At 30.8% G+C, this 6735-nt stretch overlaps 2 non-coding genes across 2 annotated transcripts; one reads left to right on the top strand and one right to left on the bottom strand.

The window, feature by feature from the left end:
* Nucleotides 1-2401: 2401 nt before the first annotated feature.
* TRNAK-UUU (transfer RNA lysine (anticodon UUU)) lies at nt 2402-2474 on the bottom strand. The gene has a single exon. It is a non-coding gene; the product is annotated as a tRNA-Lys (tRNA).
* A 1923-nt stretch (nt 2475-4397) lies between these two features.
* TRNAA-AGC (transfer RNA alanine (anticodon AGC)) lies at nt 4398-4470 on the top strand. Its single transcript has one exon. It is a non-coding gene; the product is annotated as a tRNA-Ala (tRNA).
* The last annotated feature ends 2265 nt before the right edge of the window (nt 4471-6735 follow it).

Here is a 6735-nt window from a genome sequence, read left to right as displayed (position 1 = left end):
TGTTACGTTTTCAAAAAATCCCTCTTGGATTAGAGAAAAACAATAGCAACCCTTTAAGAAATTTTCATGTATTTATTAATAACGTGACAAAACGTAACGTCACAAAAAAAATCTGTGGAAAATAGCGGCAGAAAATTATCCTTTTTATTTTAGTTCGTCTAAAATGATGAACACAAAGTATTATTGTAAATAAAAAATATACTTGTGTAAATATATAAGTATTACATTTTCATACATTATTGTTTTTTTTCATATACACAATCGTTTAATCCAACACGGTTTTTTTTTTAAAGATAGCACATTTGGTTAATATGTAATATAACCTTTTTAAAATCAACATCCTTTAGATTTTTAATTTGTTTGTGTAAGTTTTGCAAACGTGCCAGCTCTAGTTAATAGGTCAGTACTCAAACCATTCAAATGTGTAATTATTTCAGCTTATATAAAATCAATTCGAAAAAATTTACATGTTTATTTTTTATGTATCCGAGAGGACGAAATATAGAGTTCTGAGTGTAAAATAGATATTGGACAAGCGTTTTTAGCTCGATAGGTACTCCTCATTATCCTCACCATCTGATGGTGATAAGGAGTAGCTCATAAGAATCGTGGATCATAGGAACGCAACCATAATTCTTTGTTGAAAAAATATTTTGAAGACAATAAATAGGCTAACATAATCAACTGTTATTAATCACATAAATATATTATCTTTGTAAGTTCAATACCGAGAATAAGCCAAAAAATAAAAATTATTTTTTTGGGATTTACAGTTGAATGGGACAAATCAGGCACATAAATAATATTACTAGTAAATCTCTAAAAATGTAAGGCTTTATTTTACGTGTGACTAAGGAATTCAAAAACATAGGCACTTTGAGTTGATGTATACTTCATTAGTGAGAAGCCAGTTAGAGTATAACTCTACAATATGGACTCCTTACTACAACTGTCACCAAAATTCTCTTGAAAGAGTCCAAAAAAAATTCTTACGGTGTATAAATTTTAAACTTAGAATCAGTCATGAATTTTTAAATTACGATTTTTTACTAAAAACATTAAATTTGTTAAAACTTAACGATAGAAGGAAAATTATAGATTTTTTAAATTTATTCCAAATTGTAAATTCAATATGGGATTGCCCTGAACTGTTATCTCTCATCAACTTCAGGGTGCCTGGAAGAATGACTAGACAGGTGCCACCGTTTTGTAGCAACAATTCACGGACAGTGTATACTTGTAATGCAGTATTAAATAGACTTCATGAACTCGGCAATAGTTATTCCCACGTATCTGATATATTTAGTGTAGGGTATTGTTCCTGTAGAACAAATCTTTTGAACTTTTTCAAAGATGGTGAATGGTAATTCTATTTATTTATTCATGCATTTCATATACAGTTTTTGGTTCACTTTGCCTAGCTGTGTGAAACAGTACTTATGATTTTCTTGTTGTTTTACTGTAGAATGTTTTATTATTTAAACTTTCTACTGAATATGATGTATAATTTTTAGGTTATTTTTTTAAATATAAATGTTGTATAATTTTTGATTTGATTTAAATTTTTTTTTTTTACAAATCTTGTTTTTAAAATTGATGTTTTGATATTAAGCCAAATATGTTAATATTATAAATGTTTGTAAAAGGCAGATTTGCCGTTTATGTTAATAAAATAATAATAAATCACATTTATTGGTGTATTTAAAATTCGATAAAATTCAATACCGATTTTTTTACAAAATCCCAACGTTTTTTTGTCTTTCCCGGACATTTTGACAAACGGATCTTGCGGGTTTGGAGTCTTGGTTCCGACCCTGATGTATGGGAGCGAAGTATGGACTTTGAAAAACAGGGACGAAAGCAAGCCGAATGCTGTCGAAATGCGATCTCTCGAACGAATGTGTGGTAAAACTATGCACGATATATGCACAAATGTTAAGATCCGTACATTATGTAAGGCTGAGATGAGCATTAGCGACAAAATCAAGAAATGAGCGCTGTGTTGATTTGGCCAAAAAGAGCGAATGGGCAGCGAAAGAACTGCTAAAAATGTTTTCAATACGAATGTTGATGGATGCATAAATATAGGAAGGAAGACTGAGAAAGACATGGCATGACCAAATTTGACAAATACTTGAAGATGGAGTTAGTTTTTTTTTTTAACAAACAAATGTAAATTAAGGTCATCAGCCCTGTAAATGCCTAGACTTCCATATCTCTTCTCATTTTTTTTTCCTTTTCTGCTACTATTAATTTATCAATATTACACAAGTGTTATTTCATAGTACTATTTTTAAAATTTACTTAGCTGTTACTTGAAATTTGAGTAAATTATTAGTATTTTGTAATTTGTTTTATAATTTTTATTATACACTACTGTTAAAAAAAAAAGCAAAAAGATCGCCCGAACAGGGACTTGAACCCTGGACCCTTGGATTAAAAGTCCAATGCTCTACCGACTGAGCTATCCGGGCTGATGGCCATGTGGTCATAATAACATTTTAAGTATCTAAAGCAAATTTTATCAGTGAAAATATGTATTTAAAACACCCACGTTTTGTGTTTTTTTAATTGTATCTTTCGTATGAAATACGTTAAATAATATCCATTTGGAAAAAAAAGTTATATTGATATTAGTCAGGCACAAAGGATTCTAGTAAAAAAATCTTCATATTACAGTGCTGTTTTTATTATTTTAATTTATTAATAGACTATCAGGTTAAGCCAGTGTTTTAATAAATATATTTTATTGTATCGTATTGTCAATTGTCATCGCTAAGATTTTTTAAAATTTAATATTATAAAATTACTCAAGAGTCGTCGGGGAGTTGTATTGACATAAATATAGAACCCCATAGACGTAAAAATAAAATAATCCCGTATACCGGAAATCTATCGCAACATATAACAACGCTATAATTGATTAGTTGTTTATTGTTCACAAGAACCTTTGACGTTTTAAGTAGTTCATTTTTATGCAAAACATTTTGATTAAATTTTTCGAGAATCTTCGCAGTATAAGAAAACATTATTTGTACCTTATTTCCCGTAGCACTGAACTTCCTGTGATTACCTAACTAATATTTTTTATAAACTTACTATATTTACATTAATTTGTTGCAATACTTCTAAATGAATTTTAATACATCCCTCCGGTTTTTTTTTTATTTTTACTATGCACGATAATAATATTATTGTCACAATACATGCCCTGTGGCCTAATGGATAAGGCATCGGCCTCCAAGCCAGGGATTGCAGGTTCGAGTACCACCAGGATTCTTTTTGCCACGCTTCACTGCTGTATAGGTAGTGTCCAAAAAATTAATTAAAAAACTGTTACAAAATAGCGACCTTTCGAAATTTCGGTTACGATTTCGGCCAGTTTCTGCCTACAAAACAAGTTTTCCTCCGGTTTCAGTTTTGTTAAAAACTGGCCGAAACTTCGGCTCAGTCGAAACCTGCGGTCGAGATGTGTCGGATTACGTTCGGCTGTACTCGGGTGGAAACTTAGCACAATTTGACGTATTGGATTTTTGTCCATTGAAATATTTGATATTGTAATGCCATTTTCATCAAAAATAAAAACTGGACGGATTTTCTGATTTGTTGACTATAATTATTATTAGTTCTAAGATTATCCATATTAATATTACTATTAAAAAAAAAATTGTCACCAGTATTTCCTATATATGTATATTTTTAACTCTTTACAAAACTACACCTAAAATATTTAAAATGTAATTGTAAGTACTTCCCCGTTTTTTTTTTGCGTGTTAGTTAAAAAATAATAACAGTAAAACCTGTTAGTGTTTATTTTGATGAATTTTGGAAAGAGAAAAATAATTATTTGTAAGCTAGACTGTTTAGCATAATGGAATCTAAGTAAGAATTAAGTTATAGAGTACGTGTATATTAGCAATAGTAAATTTATAATATAATAAATCGTAAATGTAGTAGTACGAGGCCTCACTAGCGCCTCCTGTCGGCATTCGGTGCAACGTCCCGGACGTCTGAAGGGCAAAGCGTCTACTACTTGTTTACTCATACCGCCAAATTCAATAATATTATACGCGCCTATTATGTAGGTACCTAGCTAAAATTATATTTATAAATAAAGCAGTTTACCTGTCTAGTTTCAAACGCGTATTACAATCTACGTATTATTTAAGTTCCATTCCGGATAAGATTTAATATTTCGTTTTCATGATTCATTGGTTGACTAATATAAAATACACATCAAAAACATTTTATTGTAAATAAAAAAAAAAACTCTTATTATTTTGATTTATTATATAAATAAAACACGAGTGATACTTTTTTATTATTTTGATCCAACATAAATTAAGACATGAGTTATCAATAATCTTTATACAAAAATTTTGACACAAGCTAGCACCGGGGGCGTAGCTCAGATGGTAGAGCGCTCGCTTAGCATGTGAGAGGTACCGGGATCGATACCCGGCGCCTCCAATGTTTCTTTTGCTTTTTTTATTTATTTTTTCATATTTTACTTTTAACAATTTTTTATAACAGAACTTTCACACACATCTACTTCTTTTTAAAACGTTTTTTTTTATTTATCTAGCAATGATTTTTTTATAAATAATAGAACTTACATAATATAAATCCTCGAATATATTGTTCAAAATATTAAAATTACTTATATTTTGTTTTCTTTACCTATTTGTATGAATTTATTTTTGCATTTTATTATGTTTTTTTTGTTTTTAAACTCTCGTGAAAAATGTTTGTTTTTCCAAAAAAATGCACTTAAATTAATTACTTAACTTTATTTATCATATCAGTAATTTTTATGGTTATTATCAGAAATAAAAAAAAATATTCTATGATATAATAAATGTGAATATTTTAATATTTAAAGAAGATTGTATACCTAAATATAAACCTACCAGCGACAGGTGAAATGACGCGCAGAACATTTCATACCTACGCTTACATAGGTGTACTCGTATTATGTCTGGCCAGGGAGGTATTTAGTATTTAGTCTCAATGCGGGCGCTTTGTCGGCCGAGTGGGGTAGATCGGGGCATATCGGGGTGTGGGCAATACGGGGTAGGTTGCACAAGTTTGGTGTAGTGGTGGGATATTCAGTCTGCGACCTCGCTCAAGGTCGCCGGTGCTCAACGTACTACTCACTACACATCCCTCTTGTGACGAGAAAGGCAATTTTATACAGTTTTTATTCTGTCAGGCATCAAATAGCTAACATCAGATGTCTCAGTCGTTTTATTTTATAGCACTCAAAATCAATTCGACGCGACGAATTAATTTTAGTGTTAGTCGCTTTGCAAATTTAGCAGATTTTGTACTTTCAACGAGTAGTAAAATTATATATACATGTTTATTAGTATGTCATTCAGCTAGTTAATTTGTTAGTTGTAAATACACACATGCAATATATATTTCGTTTTCTCATACATAATCCAATTCCATTAAAATGTTTTTAATAAATACACTCAGAGACTATTATTTAACTTTCAAATATTTCTTGAATTTCATAATTTCACGCCTTTCTCAGGTTTTAGAGGAATTTTGCAAAAATGTTAACTTTTTTTAAAGGTTAATTAATATAGTTCTGTGTCCGGACAGTTATGTGTGTGAAATAGAACCAGATCCCTAAACGAGTGACTCGAAGATAAGTCCGCCGCTTAGTGTAGCAGTAAGTGCGTTCGCATACCATCCTTGAGGTGCTGGGTTCGATTCCTGGCAGGATGGAGGTGGAATATTAGTTTTTAAATTTAATTCCACAACTTCAATATTTTTTTGTTTCTGGACTGCATCTAAAGTGTGGGATTGATCACCCATCTTTATGTAACAAAAATGATCGAGATTCGTAAGTACGTGGATAGGGAAATGATCTTTTTTTTTCACGGGAATTTATCTTTTTTGTGATTATTCCATTCAATGCAGGCTTAGTTGTCAACAATAAATAATGGTGACACGTATTAAATAGTCCGTTATTTGCATGATTTCTTCCAGTTTTACCTTTCATTTGCTTATGCTGCAGTTTATTATTGCTACTGGATTTGACGCCACGCCGTTAAGATGAGAACGAAGAACTACAAAATCGAAAAGATCCAAAGTTGTTAAAGTCTCCTATCGAGCTTTGTCGACCTTTTTTACTCATTAGTCATTTTATTATTTTCTATTAATACTGATTGTCATTTTAATCAAAATTTAAGTAAAACAATTTATTTTTAAGTATTTGCAATTCCCTGCACCCAAACTTATTTATGTAATTCCTATCATTATTTCGTCTAATAAAACGAATTCTGATCGGATTTCGAGCCAAAAAATTAATGAAGACATAATTAATTTTAAAATGTTACAAATATAAGTTTTGCTATGTCTTTGGAGTGAACGTGTCTAGCCATATTTACACTGACTTAGTACTTGCCATTGATACTAATCGATTAGTACTAACCTGCTTGATGACAAGTGAGAAGAAATTGTTCATACGTTGGCATTGGCAGAAAGTATTAGTGACCCGACATCCATTCGAAGTGGAACATCACCGCCTCCATCACTGTCTCCATCACCGCCTCCATCATTGCCTGCGCAGTATTTTCAAACATAATAATAAATAATTGTATTAACGATTATGTACAAACTTACGGTTTTTTTATATATTTAGTATATACGATTTTTACTAAATTCCTAGATGAATTTTATAGTTATTGGGAGTCCTACCTTTTCGCCGCCATTATCACAAAA

This window comes from Micrasema longulum, unplaced genomic scaffold (genome assembly GCF_059751315.1).
Source record: "Micrasema longulum isolate JH-2025_06_02 unplaced genomic scaffold, ASM5975131v1 h1tg000214l, whole genome shotgun sequence".
Classification (NCBI taxonomy): domain Eukaryota; kingdom Metazoa; phylum Arthropoda; class Insecta; order Trichoptera; family Brachycentridae; genus Micrasema; species Micrasema longulum.
This window is presented reverse-complemented; position numbering and strand designations above follow the sequence as displayed.